The sequence below is a fragment of the Hirundo rustica genome, chromosome 6, assembly GCF_015227805.2.
Source record: "Hirundo rustica isolate bHirRus1 chromosome 6, bHirRus1.pri.v3, whole genome shotgun sequence".
Lineage (NCBI taxonomy): Eukaryota > Metazoa > Chordata > Aves > Passeriformes > Hirundinidae > Hirundo > Hirundo rustica.
Genome location: NC_053455.1, coordinates 5024211 through 5041010, shown reverse-complemented (window position 1 = coordinate 5041010; position 16800 = coordinate 5024211). Strand labels below are relative to the sequence as shown.

The 16800-nt window shown below is 49.7% G+C and overlaps 1 protein-coding gene across 4 annotated transcripts in view; it reads right to left on the bottom strand.

Moving 5' to 3' along the window:
• DAAM1 (dishevelled associated activator of morphogenesis 1) overlaps positions 1–16800 on the bottom strand; it is an 89644-nt gene that overhangs the window by 58957 nt on the left and 13887 nt on the right. For 2 of the 4 annotated variants that reach the window (XM_040067060.1, XM_040067063.1), the window contains exon 2: positions 12573–12671. The gene's annotated coding sequence lies outside the window, so the exon portion shown is untranslated. Of the gene's footprint in view, positions 1–590; positions 784–6810; positions 6875–12572; positions 12672–16800 lie in introns of those variants that run through there. The other 2 variants (XM_040067061.2, XM_040067062.1) reach the window with 2 other exon arrangements.

Genomic DNA, 16800 nt, shown 5'->3' with positions numbered 1-16800 from the left:
AAGGGTAAATTTCATCAGTAACAAGCTCAGCACCGGCACCAGATCCTCCAAACCACTACAGACCACTTCTTAGAGGAGCTCCAGCACATCAGCTGGGGCAAATACCATTTATTTCAGGAAACAGAACAACAACATGGAGCCACAGACAAGACCCAGTTTGCAAACCTATATAAATATATATATATTTCTTGATATTCACTAGGGTGCTGAATGACCCAATTTCACAGACACACACAGCCCGTTTTTCCAGAAACCAGGCAGATCGTGGTCTTCTTTTCACAGAATCAAACCAAAAAAGTGGGGTGGGTTGGCATTGAGGTTGGGAGGAAGAAACAGCTTTCAAGTCACAGCTCGCTCCCCTAAATGTACTCCATGATTTGCATCCTGAAACCCATGCACAGGACTTATCCAAGCCCAAGAGACTTTCCAGGAAGGCAGAGGGAGGCAGAGCTGGCAGGGAGGGCTCTCCAGGAAGGATGCTGGGGCCCTCCCCTGACCTCCCTGCGTGCCAGCCCAGTTTTAAAAGGCAACACAGATTAAAAAAAAACCCAGCAGAAAGGAAAGGCTGCGGGTCCCAGTGCTCCACTCACCCCGCTCTTGTCTTGGGGCAGCAGCTGTCAGTGCTGCATTGTGGTGGGGCTCAAAGCCCTTTCAGAGCTGAGGTTGTGAGCAGGGAGGGATTAGCACCCACCCGAGGCTCTCCTGAAAGCCTTGCAGGGAAGAGCTTCCCAGGATTTGTCCTGTGCCATTTGAACCCGGTCTCCCCGGCAGCCTTTGGGAGTGTCCAGGCTGGGTGATGCCAAGCCTTGTCCAGGCAGCCCTCAAGGACAAATCCAGTGCAGAGAGAGGGATGCAAGATCCCCTGGGCAGCTCAGGGGGCTCCTACAGCCTCACTGAGCATCCTCTTCCATCCTGGCTCCATCCTTATCACCTAGCACTGGCACCAATCCAGTGCCACTCCTTTTCCACTGCTGGTTTTGGCCCCAGCTGGGAGAAAACTGCTCTTTCAAGGCACAGCACACCTCCAGAAGGTGCTAATACCAGCTGTAAAGCCCAGCCCAGATATCACAGGTTCTGACTACTCCCTTTGACGATGCAAATGCTGTTAATACAAACTCAGCAGCCTGGCAAGCCAGAGAGGAGCTGCCATTTCCCACTGGAGGAGGATATTTGTTTGCCAATTAGCCTTTTCCTGGAGAACAACAGTTCAATCAACAACCTTCCTTTATTTTAATTCCTCCCTCTTTTTTTTTTTTTTCATCCTCCAACGAATATTTGGGCTGTGACTGTGATTTATCAGATGCAAACCCTCACTGCTGAGCTTTCCATTCTGCTGCTCCCCATTTCAGCACTAATCCCCGGGGTGAGACCGGCTGAAGGCAGGCAGGTTTCTTTCCTCTATTAAAGCCTCTTAATTTGGCTTCACAAAGTGGAGTTTCCTGAGTTGCTCGGCAGCAGATGCTTCCAGTCCATCAGCACAGCAACATCTGCCATGGGGCCACCACCACAACAAGGAGCTACTGGCTGAGTCCCAGAGAGGGTTTTTTTGGGTGGTGTTTGGAGCTTTTTAGCATTATCCACGCTTAAGGTGAGGCTACTGGAACCACAGGTGTTCAGGCACTGTGTGGTGTGGAGCAAGCTGGTTTTCTTTCTCTCTCAAAATGGAAACTGGATGAAGGCTGCTGTAAATGGGAGTCCTTCCCAGCAGGGACCCTGATGGCTAAATACCATTAAACTTCAAGATATCATTAAACTCCAAGTACAGAAGGTGCCCAGAGCAAACAAAACACACTTGTCAGATCTCTCAGCTGGCCTACCCATCTGCAATGCTGATCTCCTTTTAAAGGTTTTTAAATTCTGATGTTAATCCAGAGTGATTTCCCCTCCCTAAAGTACAAACCTGAGGTTGAGAATTCCTTGATAAATATGTCTAATGGCAGAAAAGGCCCGCTGGCTGCTTTTCCTCCCAGTATGACACGAATACCTCCCTGTGCTCCAGCGGATGAACACCGAAAAACAATGTACATGATCTCACACCAGGCACAACATGATCCCAACAGCTCCCACCCAGCCCCGGAATAAAAACCCAGCGACTTTTATCACATTTCACTGAAATACTGTCCGCATTTAAACGAAAGAAGAAAGAAAATCGGGCAAGCACAGCAAGTGAGATTAACTGGAAGGCTTGGTTATACTTATTTTACGTGGCTACAACACAATGTAGCTTATGGCAAAAGCCCTGCTTGGACAGGGATGGGTCTGCACCATCCCGAGCCACAGGGCAGCAGGACTCGATTTTCCAGGACAGCTGCTCAAATCCAGCACCTGCAATTCAGAGGATTTGCCTTAATGGGGGCACGTGGTTTTAACTGCCTAATTATCCAGCCTCTGACAGAGGGGATGGACCAAAAGCAGGCTCCTCTTCCCCTGCTGGAGCATCCAGAGGGGAATGTCAGTCCAGTGGAGGTCCCAAGGGGGTGCATTTAAAAATCAATAGAGGTTATTTTAATGCTCAGTCCGGGAAAGGATCAGCATCAGCAGCGTCAATACAAACCGAATTTAAACACACTGAGTACATGCACAGCACCGTTAGTTTTTCCTCTCTGCATCGATTTAACCAAATCTGGTTTTCCCCAGGGAGTTTAGAGTCCAAACAGGGCATCCACAGCATCTCTAGAGCTTCGGGCATCCTGCTTGCTTTCATCTCTAGATACTGCTCAAAAAACAAACCTCTGCACCCCACTTGAGCAAACATTTCGGAGAGGAAACCCCCTGGAGGGGCAATATCACAGCAACTGTGGTCACAGCCCTGCCAGGGCTATGTATGGGAGTGGATTTCCCTTCTTTGCAGGTTTTCACACTGCACCCAGCACAAACTGCAACCCAAGCTTCCCACCCAGGTAGGTATTTATACAAGTACCTCCCTTTTCATTAAAAAAAAAAAAAAAAAATTAAAAAAAGCCTAGCAATCGCAAATAACCGCTTTGAAAAAGTGACCCAAGGGGATCCTGAGAGGCTCAGACACCCTGAGAGATCATAACTGTGTTTGATTTTTTTTTTTTTTTTTTTTTTTTTAAATTTAATCACACCTGCAGCAGCAGGGCAGACTGGGTGTCGATCTATCTGGGACTCACCACACTGCAGGAGCAGATGAACCTTCCCCGAGGCCACTGCAGGCACAGGGTGGGCTCAGAGAGAGAGCCACAGGGTGGGCTCAGAGAGAGAGTCACAGGGTGGGCTCAGAGAGAGAGCCACAGGGTGGGCTCAGAGAGAGAGCCACAGGGTGGGCTCAGAGAGAGAGCCACCGTGTCACCCACTGCTGCTGGGGTGCAGGACCAAACCCCAACACACACTGCTCTCTGCAAAGATGCTCCCACCCCACTGCTTCTTCCTCAAACCTGCCCCTTTCCAAGCTGGCTGGGGCTGGAACACTTGATTTTCCTTGGGTTTGTGCTGCAGAGTTGCTGGTTCAGAGATGTTTTTGGTTCCTGTCCCGCAGCGCTTGCTCTGAGTCCAAGGTCTTTTTTGCTCCTCAGCCCACCAGCGAGGAGGCTTGGGGGGGCACAAGGAGCTGGGAGGGGACACAGCCAGGAGAGCTGACCCCAGCTGAGCAGAGGCTATTCCAGAGCACCTGGAGTCATGCTCAGGTTTTAAATCTGGGGGACGCCTTTGGAGTGATGGCATTTTTACCTCTCCCCATCAACACCAGCCCGGTTCACCCACAGCCCAAGCCAATGGAGAGCTCCACTGTCAAGAGGTGAGCCCTGGGGCTGGCTGGGTCTTGCAGAGCTCTTCACACCTGGGCAAGGCTTCAAGGTGCTCTGGTGATCAGTGGCTTGTGGCATCCCTTCAAAGCTTCCCCCCTTTCATGGCTGCAGGGCAATGCATTCGACTGGCCCGCAGTGAGAAAATACATCCCCAACACCCAGAAACATCCTCCCATTCCTTCAGCAGCATCTGGAACACCTCTATCAGCTAAAGTGGCAACGGAGTTGGCTGATGGAGGCCACCCAGGGGTGCAGCTCTGCACTCACCAGAATGTCAGATCTTCCAACACAGCCCAGACATGGATAACAAAGTGGGGCCCAAGATTGAAACCCATGACTCCATCTCAAACCCTTTCCTAGAACAGAGAGCCTGCAGTTTCACTGCCCAGACACTGCCCTAAACATTGAAAAACATTTTCCCTCCTTTGCCTGCCCTCTGCATCCCATTGCCCCAAATTAACACTGCAATCTGGATGGCCTAAACACACGGTAATGACATAATGCAAAGAGACACTGACCCTCAGATCATCCACAATCTTCTGACTGTCCACAGGGGAAGGAAGTTAAATGGCTTTTGGATACAAAACCTTTGCATCATCTTCCAGCACAAGACCTTTAACATTGAAGTGAAAGCTTGAAGAAGCTGCAAATTGGATTTAGGTACCTGAAAATTCCAGATTTACTCCACTACTTCCAGAGTTGTCACAGGAAGAGAAAACACCCTGAAATAAGTGCCTCTCCAGGCAAAAACTTTCAAAATGCCCTTAATGGAGGTTTTTAGAGCTGGCAAGAGCTACCCACCCCCATGGGCTGCAACATGAGCCATGAGAGCAGGCAGAGAGGAGAGAAAAAGCATCTTCCAGGCAATCACAGGCATTTTCTTCCCAGCTGAGTGCCTCATGAAAAGAGCAACCCATGCATCCACAGGAGCACTTGAGGCACGCCAGAGCTTTCTAAATTCACTTGCAGAAGATTTACCAACAAGCCAACACGTCCTGTGGAAAAGGAATTCGTGCTATGCAAATCCAGCCTCAGACTGCTCCCTGCCTAATCTAGCTTTAGATTCAAATGCTTATTACAGTGGTGTCTAATCGGGTCATGTGTAATAGACAGGTTTAGTTTGGGCTCCCAGGACTTCAGCTGTGTTCTTACTAAGGCACTGAATGGAGAAAAGAGAAAGGAAACAAAGAGGAGGGGGAAAAAAAACCCTCAACACTGTGAAGAACTCAGGTTTTGGTGGAAAACAGGCCTGGAAAGAAGCATTGACACCTACCAGCAAAAGCCAGGCTGATATGCAAACATTTGGCAGCTCACCAAGAACGCACTGAATGTCAAGTCCTGTTTGCACCCCATCACATCCCTGCAGGGAAGTGGGTGCTGGCTGGTCTGTCAGGGTCTGTCCTTTCCCCTGAGACAAGGTGATGAAATGATCTCACATCCACCCATCCACCAGCAGCACCGAGCCCAGCTGGTCACACCATAACCTCCAGACTACCTTAGAGATGCTCTGAGCACCCAGAGCAGCACCTCCAGAGCGTGGGTAACACGTGCCAGCCAGGAGCTGGTGCTGGTTTAGGGAGGAAGGGGGTACATCACTGCATTAGGGTCTGCAGCAGGATACAGGCACCATGGGAATGTCATTCCCAGAGGCAGCCACCTCCCTGCTTGCTGGCACCAGCCACACAGCTCTGGCCAATCTGTCCCAATCAGCACCAGGCAAAATGCTTTGTTTGACTTCTGAGTTTGTGAAATTTGTTCTGCTCAAACCAGCCCCGGTGCCTCCAGGACACAGCCCACAGCCAGGATGTTGAATCCCAGCAGCATGGTCTCCACAGAGCCAAACTGCACATGGACTGGCAACCAGCTCCAGCAAAAGGTCAAGACATCCAAATGTTGTACCAGTTTCTGAAGACCCTACAAGACAGTGCTGACCCTGTAATGCTACCAAAACTGGATTTGAGGGGGTGAGCAGCACCAGGAATACCAACATGAATGGAAAGATTTCCTCCTGTGAATCTCAGCAGCACAAGCCATTTTTAGAGAGAGGCTGCAGGATGAAGTTACACTTATTAGCCATCAGAGAATTCACTGAGGTGAACATCCCCCCAGCAACACCTACATGTCTGCACAGAGACCTGCAGCGTGGGCTCCCTGGTGTCTCACAACGTGGCAAATCCAGCTAAAGCACTCTTTATGGCCTGGATGTTCATAACATTTATGTGTATTCCCTGGTGTCTAGTACAGGCTGAGGTTTCATTGCCTCCCTTAATAAAAAACCTCCACAACGCCCTTCTAACGTGATGGCTGTTTTGACAAAAATTGCAGCAGCTCCACAGACTGGAGATGAAAAACCAATCTGAAAGAATGGACTTGGTGAATTGTCAGGGATGGGAGGAGGAGCAGATGGACAGACTGACATTAAAGCTTCCCTTCATTAGGAAATTAAACTGAAATCATGGGTTAACTTTCAACAAAGCACGTTATTACTGAGGAGAGTGAGGCAGCTGATGCTTGGCCATGCAAGCACATGTTTCTTGTGCTTCACCATTTACTGAATTAATAATCAAACTCTTTGAAAGGAGAAGGGGGGAAAAAAAAAAAACCACCAAAAACCAGAGAAAACAGAGGCTGCAGCTCTCAGTGTTCTCATCAGCCTGTTCAAAGACCAAGCCAGATTTACCAGTGCCCGCATCGCTGCCCGGCTGTGCTGGTGCCTGCCCAGGCTCTCCCTCCAGCACTTCCACAGCTCACAGCTGCACCTGGAACTGGTCTGGGGGACTTTTTCCCTTGCTCCTGTAGCCAAAACAACCAGCAGGGATGGTCAAACCAGGCGAAAAGACCCCTGTTTCCACGCAGCCCAGCCTGCGGCACAGAAGGAAGAAACTTTGCCAGACTCCCTGCCCGAGGACACGGATGGAGAAGTTTATGGAGGAGCCCTTCCCAGCACCAAAGGAGCCAAGCAAACAGTATCTACCAGGTCACAGGTACTAAATACTCCAGCAAAGTCATGATCACTTGTGAACCAAAAAAAAGAACAACTCACATTCCTGTATTTACAGCCACTGCCACTTCGACAGCAATCTCCAGGACAGGGTCATTCCCAGTGATGACTGTGAGGAAGTCCAAGTGAAGAGATCCATGGCACAGGGACACATGGATAGCTCACACACAAGTGAAAAAAATATTTCCAAGCTTCAGAAGCTGCAGTGCTGAAGCTGTGGATAACACACAGGCAGAGAGCACGGTTTGCTTATGATAAGCCAGGATGACAACCTAGTGGAAATGTAAAAATAATTTAATGAATAAGTATATTTAGATTTATAATCCCGCAGCAGCTTTATTTATAGGGATGCCAATCACTTTTACACAGATATAAAACTGGCTGGCAGAATGCCTTAGACTATATCCAGAAACCCATCTGTAACAAATCTAAGCTGTGATATCCCCGCGTTCGTTTGGCCAAACAATAACACTGATGCCAGTCATCTTCACTTGAAACATGCAGATGGGCTGAGGGGGGCTCGCCAAGCCTTCCCCAGAGCCAAAGATGGATGAATTCCCCTATCACCTACTGTAAACTGGTTGGGAAGAGGACCAGATGAAGGAAAACCAGTCACCATCTGGGCTGTGTGGATTCCAACACCAGCGCAAAGCTGGCTGGAGAACAAGCCGGCATCCAGCTGGCTCCAGGTGAAACTCTTTCAGAACCTTCCATCACTGAAGTGGGGAGCTGTAAGCAAGGTAAAAATCCCCATGGAGCTCTGCAGCACCTTTAAAAGGTGGGGACATTAAAGTAGGGGACATTAAAGTAGGGGCTCTTGGGTAAGTTTACTTTTGATTCAGCGTTGAAGACACAAAGCTGGGACAAAGGAAGATGCAGGAGAAATGAACTCAAAGTCATCACTTGGCTCAGTCTCAAAGCAGATGAGGATTTCTAGTGATCCTTGCCCAGGATCTCACAACTTTATCTAAACCTGCAGATGTCAAGGGAAGAGGCTGCTGTGGATTTCCACAGGGCTGGTGACCACCTGGAAAACTGGAAAGTCACAACTAATTCACAAGAAACAAAGAAAAACCTGATCTTCACCCCAGTGGGACTTCTGGGAACTGGATTGTCTCAGAAATGGGGCAAAACAGGGATGGCTCCATGTCAAATACAAACTGCAATTCATCCATAAAGCTTTCAGTATATTGGCAAATGCCAAGGTGGAAAAGGTTACTCTGGAATATTACTTTGAATAGCTCTGGGAACAAACCCAGCATTAATTTTCATCACTTATTCAGCAAATGATTTGAATAAACTGAGGAAGGCTCGTGCACACATACTGACAGCATTATTTGGTAGATTTTTGCCTCTGCTCCTGAGATAATTTATGACAAAACAACTCCCAGCAAAGACAATCACTTTCCAGACCAGTGAGTGTATTCAACTACCCTTGGGGACAAGGTAACCTCTCAAGATCCCTTCCAGCACAACTTTAGTACTATTTTACACCACAAACTATTTTCACACTGGCATTTGCTCTGATTTATCCCTGGAAATAAGTTTGTCTGAAAGAATAATTGATGGAAAGAAAAAAAAAAAAAACAAAACACAGAAACCCAACAGCAGTTTTCTCACTCAAGGACAAAGCAAAGTAAAGCAACCAAGCGCAGAGCTATGGCATCCTCGATCCAAATGTTTTCCAAAACATTTCCAAATGTTTCCCAAAGCTTCCAGATGAAGCTTTCATAACTAGGCTGCGAGCCCTCCAAAGCCTCGGGCACTGAGCGTGGCATCGTGGCGTGTTGCAGCAGAGGCACCAAGGAGATGGCTGCTGGTGACTTTGCCAGTGAAACACCTGCCAAAACACACCCCAGAGCCCTGCACAGAAAACACGGTGCTTCAAAGAAAGAACTGCCATAGTCCAGTGTGACACAGGAGCTTGGTTGCTACGTGGGCTTTCAGGAAGGGTCAGTCCCTCTGTGCTGGGCATGGACAGGACAAAAGGACATGGCCTCAGTCTATGTCAGGAGAGGTTCAGGTTGGACATCAGGAAGAATTTCTTCACTGAAAGGGCTGTTAAGGACTGGACAGAGAACCCAGGGCGGCGATGGAGTCACCGTCCCTGGAGGTGTTCAAGAAACAACTGTGTGTGCTATGGTTTGGTTGACAAGGCGGTGGTTGATCAAAGGCTGGACTCAATGATCTTGGAGGATTTTTCCAAGTCTAGTGATTCTATAAATACATGTGGCCAGATGTCCTCACCTTCTCTGCAGGCTTTTGAGTTTATTCCAAGCAACTTAGGAAGATCCTTCCCTGCCCCTCTTTTGGAATTAAAAAATAAGAAAAATATTAAAAAAGAATTCAGTAAAATAATAAAAAGTAAGTTTTAAACCCACTTATGGAATGGTAAGGAGAGAAAACTGCATTTTCTGCATTCAAGCTAAAAATGCTGAAGTTCTGTCCACACACCATCAAACGTGGATATTTATGGTTATCACACAGAGCAAAAGGAGAGAGTTGTAGGAGATCCTGAGCACAAGCACAGCAGCCAAAGGGAGAGCACTGAGGTCTCAGCAGTGCTCAGCTGCAGGAACTGACCGCTCTGGGGAGGGGGGACTGGCACACAGCTGGTGCCCATCCTCAGCCTCCTCATCCTCAGCCTCCCCATCCCACTGCTGACACAACTTCCATCCACGCCAACAGCCCCAGCGGAAACAGCGGCGCCAGTGAAGCAGGGTCTGAGTCCTTCAAACTCCAATGCTCATCTCCACCTCTTTCAACATGGACACAATCAAAGCCCCTCCTATCAACTCTACATGGGCTTTGGATTAGACCTTTTGTAGAGTAGGGAAAAAAAAAAAAAATTAAACAAGAGCCTTTCTTGAGGATGATAAAGTCTAGACACTACGATATATTTTCCAGCTGATGCAGCAAACCTAAAAAGCCCTCCCTTGATCTCGGACTGTCACGATCAAAGCCATTATCCCGTTTGGAGCCCTTCTGAAACTTTAGCTTCCAAATGTGCAAGTTATTTTTAAAATCTAAACCAGGCCAAGCCTCTCGTTTGGAGTTTTATGAGGAAAACGGGGTGTGCTCCTCCCAAACCTTCCCCCACCACGTGTGGAAGTGGCTGGTGGGCACATGGTGGAGGGCCAGAGCAGGGAGGGAGCCCCACATCTGGGGACATCTCAGAGGCACCTGGTGGCCACGATCTGCTTCCATGGTGGGACACAGCTGAACCCCCCAAGGTGGCTGTGGTGTGGGGAATATTCCCCATCCTTGACTGAGACAGAGTTTTTTTGGAGACCAAACATTGTTTGCATCCCCATCCTCAGGATTTGTGCCTGCCTTTGGCACACCCTGTCACTGAGTGTGTTACTCCGGAGACAAAGAAAAGGAAACAGCTTGAGATACTTTCATCTTCTAGAGAAATTAAATAAAACTAAGCACTATGAATTTCCCTTTCCAGGTAGCAGGATGATCAAGTGCACAAATAACATCCAGCTCTGCACCAAAGGACAACCAGGGAAATAAGGTACTCAAAATCATTCTTCAGGCTCTTGGAGCAGTTTTTCTATTGGAGAAGAAAGAAGGAATACACAGCCCTGGAAAAGAACAGGAAAGCCAAAGGGGCATCATCCTCTGCTTTAAGTGAGATGCCCAAGGAGAGGTGGTGGAAGACCAGCCAGCTCATCCCAGACCAGCTAGTGCTGTGTGATGAACACCAGAACTCCTGGCATGCCATGGCCTCTGCAGGGGAGGGAACGTGTGGTCACTCCCAATCACCAAAGCTTGCAGTGTCCAGACTGGAAAAAAAAACAAAGGATGGATGGTCTGGAATGATGAGCAACTTGGAGAGAATGCTGAAGGGCTTTTAGGAAGCAGGTGACCACCAAGCTTCCCCTCCCACATCCTATGGTCGACTTAACTGGTATATTCTTCAAAGAGAGATGAGGACAGGAGGTGGCTCACACTGCAGAAAGACAGAGCAACACAGCACTCACAGGCTCCAAAGCTATTTAAAAGCCAAAGGAGGCTCCCTAGTGAGCACTTAATTTAACTAAGCAACTTCTAAAGCATCAGGCAGAGGAGCCACATCATCTCCTTTCCTTCCCAGCACCCTCTCCACCACTCTGTCATCTCCCTTCCCCTCCGTGCTTTCACTCTCCTCCACTCCCAGCAGCTCTGCTCCTCCTCCCCACCTCTCCCTCTGCCCAAACCAAGCGGATCTGTGAAAGGCTGAGTGAAGCAGGCACCAGTAGGATGGGGACTAGAGACCTACCACCCCTCCAGCATCCCTCACGGTGGCTGGAGGGACCTCGCCAGGCAGGAGCAATGGCTGAGCTGCACATCACACATTCCCAGTGCTGCCAGAGGTGTTGTCTGAACTGCGACCAGCTTTCCAGCTGGGCAAACATCAAGGAAAAAATCAGGCTGACAGACTTTCTTAAAGAGTATTTCCATCAAGCAGGACTTTTCCCACCTCCACACACACCGGAGCAGAAGGAGCAAAGGCCACCAGCAACGTGGTGCTGGTTGTGACAGTCACCACATATCCCAGTGGGGACAGAGGATTTGCCAGCATCTCTCTGTTACTCTGGAGCTGGGACAGGATGTGGGGATCATGCCCAGCTTCAGGTCTGCCATAGCAGAGTATAACACGTCACTGTGGCTCGTCTTGACTCTTCCCAACAAACGCAGAGAGAAGATTCAACCTCAACCTTCACACAAGCAATTTTCCCTGAAGCCACCAAAGCCCTGCAATCCCTTTGGTCCCACCTTGTCCCCTCCAGGCCCCTTCCCTTTCATGAGCTTCTCCCAGGGAAGGAAAACAAAGCCCAGCTGTACATCTGTATCCCCACGAAGGGCTAATCACAAAGATACCAACCTCAAAAATTTATGCTCCCTGTCACACAGCAAAGCAGAGAACTGATGGGAAAGGCTGCCTCTGGATTTAAAGTATCTAAACCCATCAGGGAAGCAGCATGCACTCCAAACCCTCACTCCCAGGGTTTGCACACTGGACATGATAAATGAGGTAGCATAAAGCAGCACCTCAGAACCCAACCCCTACCACAACAGCTCAGGAAAAGAGAGAAACCAAGGGGAAAACAGCAAATTGTCCAGCCCCACACCGCCAACAGAACAGGGCCACTCATCTGCTCTTGGTGACAAACACCGAAGGGAAAAAATCACACAATTCACCCAAGCTCCAGGCACAAACCAGGGCTGGGTTCAGCACCTCAGTGCTCTCCCTGCAAGCTTTCCCAGCCATCCCACCCTCCCCTGCAGTGACTTCCTGCGTTCTTCCTCATCTCCTGTGTTAGAGATGGGAGATGTGTGCATTAACAGTCCCCCTTCCCAAACCAATCAGGCTGAAAAACAGCTAATTCCCAATCCTGCCAAACGTACAGTGGCAACTCATTTCCAGACAGAGCTGTGATTTTTATAAGGGATACCACTGGGTTAAGGAGTCAAAGCCGTAACTGTACGAGCAAAAGCAAAAGCCTTTCATTCCTGTAAGGCCTTTTTTTTCCCCCCTGCTCCTGAAATGACAGGGAGCAACACAGCTCCTGCCAGTTTAGCGGGGTGAAGGCTTGGCTGAGAGCAGCCTCATTAAACTGGCTGGGTCATCCAGCGCCAATCCAAACACTCAGTCCTCTGATCACCGCATGACAGGCTGGGAACCACGGGCAACTCACAATTAAACCCGTGACAATCAGGAAAAATCCGTACAACCCCCCCCCACCCCGAGCTGGATCCACCAACACCATCCCCACCCTCCCTGCTTTCATTTATTTATTAATTTGTTTACTTACATAAACCTCATGGCAGATAACTTGGAGGAAACGGGATGCTCTGACGATTCAGCGACACTTAGGCAGCCCCTTGGAAGATAAATGCGCCCTTTGGTAACCCTGCAACAGAACCAGAAGGTACAAACAGACAGTAACTAATTATTCTGATTAAATCTTGGAAGACCTGAAATACCCGACTGCAGCGGAACAAAGCCAGCGTGCGTGCGTGCGGGCAGGGGCTGCTAGTAAAGAAAAATAAGTCACACCCATTTTCTGAAAGAATTCACCCAAATAAACCCTAAGCGCTTCTGTGCTGGTTTTGTTTGTGTGTGTTGTTCCTTAAGGTCTAGGCAGCTGATAGGAAATCTCTGCCATGCCCTGGAGGGATCCCGTCGCCTCCAGCTAAAATTAGACTTCAAGGGAAGCGGAGTCTCCAACCCACCCACGTGGGGGTTTTCCTCCCTTCCCATCGAAACCAAACAGAGAGGGGTTTTCGGATTAAAAGGAAAATAAACAAGTAAGGTGCTCTCCTAAGGAGAAAGGTGGGTCTGCCCCGCTGCCAGGCTGGGAGGGATGTGAGCCAGGAATGAGGTGTGGGCAGGTGGGGATGCAGCTGAATCCAGGGATGCAACGGGATGCTCAACGCAGCAGCGAGAGGACCTGCAAAGCCCACCAGCAGCCCATCCACCATCGCGGAGATGGAATAAGGCACCTGCTTTATTGGTGCCCAAGACACCAGTGCCAGGAGCCTGCTACAGCCAACGCTGCAGACCAGGACACAAGGGGATGTGCTCAGCAGACATTCTCGTACTCTCCTTGCCTCGGAGGAAAACCATAATTCCTCTCCACCCCTTCCCTCTGCCCTCCCCCCACCGCACTAAATGCCAGGGGAGCTCAGGGGAATATTTAATCTCAAACCTCAGTAATCAATCAGTTCACCCTCACGCATGAGAAGGAGTCACAGCGGTAAGCACCAAATCCCATTTCCATCCAGCAAGGCGACGGTTTAATTACGTACGTAACGCTTCCCTTTCCACATAAATCATGAAGGGACCCAGGCAGCCCCCAGGTTGTGGGTGGGGACGGACAGTGACGGGGAAGAACGTGGGGAAGGGGGGGAAGAAAGGAAGGAGAAACCATTACGGCAATTATTTAAAATGACAGCTTTATACGGCTGCTCCGCTTTGCCGTTGGCACAGCCATTGTTTGACCTCGTGTTTGCTGCCCCAGAGGATGGGCAACAAGCCCAACATCCAGCCCCGCCACCAGAAGCTGCATCTGTTTCATGCCAGCACACCAGCAAGCACCTGGGAAAGGGGGCATGGAAAATGCAGGATGGGCACTCATGGAAAGGCCTGCCTTGGCTGTGATACAAATAACAGCAAGGGAGCCTCTCCACTGCCAGGCTTATTCCAAAGCCTGCTCACTTCAAAGGGAGCCCTCCTAGCTGGGTCTGAGCAGGTTTGGGATCACTCCCTGCCAACACCTGTTATTTCCAAGTGCAAGAACGGCTGGACCAGCAGAACCATCACACAGCTGCCAGTGCAACAGGTAGGCAGCTGTGAGCTACATCCCTCCTTTGTCCAACCAGACCAGTCCCGAGGGGCACAGCTCACAAACGGCCACGTTGAAACATATACATACTGTTTTTAAATATAAACACATGCACAGGCTTTTCTCATATATAGGAACAAAAGAGGGGACACCCCGCTGAAACCCCATGTGCAGCCCCACTGCTCTCACAGCGACGAAGGAAATGAGAAGCAGAGACCAGGCACACACCCGCTTGCCACGGCGTGTTCTGGCTCTGAGAACGTTTCTGGATTCCCCAGCTTGAGCTCTGACCAACAAGAGATATAAAATGATCTTGGAGCTGCTCTGGAGGAGAAGTGGAGGGGTCTCTGGGGGCTCAGCCAGGCAGGTGGAGCGGGATGGAGAGGTGCTCACGGGGACAGCTGATCCATGCCCCACCAGATCAGAACTGGCCTTCAAAACACCTGCTGCGCACAAGATCAAGAAAGGAACAACTCCAAACCTCCAGTGCAGAGCAGAAAGCAAAGTCCCCTCATCCATCCATGACCACAGTTCCAGCCTCACCAGACCACAGTGCTCAGACAAAGCAAGGGAAACAAACTCAGGACTGGAGGCTTTGGGGTTACCTTTGACTCCTCTGTGTGTAGCAGAGCTGTGTTTCTGAACTCTTTTTCCAGGCAGATCTAGTGGTAGGCTTTGTAAGCACATGTGCATTGCTTCCAAGGGGCTCATTAAAAGCAGCTTTTGGAAAGGGAGGTGGCACACAGCAACGGGAATTTTTCAATTCCTCTTGAGAGGAAGCATTACTCAGAGATGTGGAAGGAAAACCTACCTGCAACCCAGATTTCCTCACTGTGGTCTCCTTCAAAGGGCAATGATCCCACCCCTCCCTTTTTTTTTTTTTTATTTTGGCTTCTATTTCCCCAAGATCTGTAACTTCAGGAAACTTCGCTGAGCACAACGAGCTAAGCCCTCAAATTCCACACACAGGGAAACTATTGCTCTTACACCCTGCCTGAACTCTTTAGCCACACCAGGAGGTGCAAAATTAACAGGGATCAGGCACCATCAGATGCTGGCAGCACGCTCCCAGAGGATCCATCTGTATCCTCATCCTCTCCCAAAGAGAAGAACTTTGCAGTGCAATTCAGGACAGAGATACTCCATGCAGTATCTAGAGCAAATTAAACCTCCCAGGCACAGCAGCAAGCATGGATTTATTGATTCATGGAAAACGTCCTTATAAATTACTTCATTCATATCGACGGGACAAGACAAAACGAGGACTCTCCTCGGCAGTGAGAGGTTGCACTGCAGTCGTTTCAGTCCCACATTCCAGAAGAAATCACTTTTTTTCAGAGCAGACATTTCTTACAGGGTTTTAGGGGGCTGGCAGAGGGCAGCGCAGATCTGTGTCACATCTCACCCGGTCCCCACCTCTCTGCCCCACAGCAGGCAGAGCCAATGGATGATTTTGGAAGCAAATAGGGAAAAACACCGCTTGACTTCAGTTTCACAGCTGCACAAACTCCATCCACACCTGCTTGCTGGCTCAGACAGGGCTGCAGCCTCCAGGTGGGATGGGACACAGAGGCTGCTGCCTCCAAAAGCTTCCCAAACCCTCCAGGGTCTCCTCACTGTGGGACTGTCCTCCTGGTGAGACGTGGCACAAGTCCATTAGGATCTCTTCTGCATTGTCCTCCCCCAACCCTGTGAAGCTACATTAGAAGTGTTTGCCCTGAGAGTGATTTCTCCTGGAGTATGGGGCTCCCAAACACGCAGCTTGCTGATCTTATCTGCTTCTCTTGCTACTGATGGCTTAACTTTGTGCTTTCATCCAGCTCAAACTCCCTCCAGGGCTACCTGTGGTCTGCATGCAGGATGCTGAGCCAAGGCTAAGGCCACGTTCTGCGAGTGTTTGTTCCAGTGGCCAAATGTAGCTCAAATATAAATAAATATCCAGATGTACCCGCACCTTGTTCAGATCATACACACCTGGGTTTTGGCTTCCAGGCATGGGCTGAAGAGCTGCTGGATGCCATTTTATAGCTTCTTGATGAAAAGGCAAGAGGAACATTCCCACCCCCCAGCACAAAACATTTCCCCAGCTTTTATGCACATGCAGCACTCCCTTGCACACTCACCAGCCAAACCAGGGTCAGGCACTGCCCTTCCACCATGGGTCCAGCAGCGGCCCCAGCTCCCAAACTGCCTCTTTTGAGCTCATCACAGCTCAAAATTCCATTCCACAGCTCTAAATCACTGTCTGTGCTCCCTTGTCTTCATATTTACCTCCTAGCTTTGAAGACCAGCACCAACCCGAGAACTTTAGAACGCCACCAGCCAAGACGCCGAGCCTCTAGGACAGTACCCACCGAGGGCTTCTAGGAATGCCTCCTCCTCCTCCTCCAGCCAACTCCCCTGCTGGAAACACTCAAACTACAATTACCCCAGCAGCTTAATAACGAGTGCAGCATCTCTGGCAGCAGTCTGAGGCAGGCTCTCCCAGCAGCAGCGAGTTCAAGTTACCAGGGCACACACAGCTGTGTTTGTGGTCCCCGATGATGGCAGGCGCCTCCGCCCTGCCACGCTGCCTCTCCCCTTCCCCCAAACACACCTTTCCCTGGGCACTGATCAGTAGTTTGATAAATAAACGTGTCTCGTCACATCTATTCACTTCACCCACCACGGTGGGGATGCCATTCCCACCGCACTG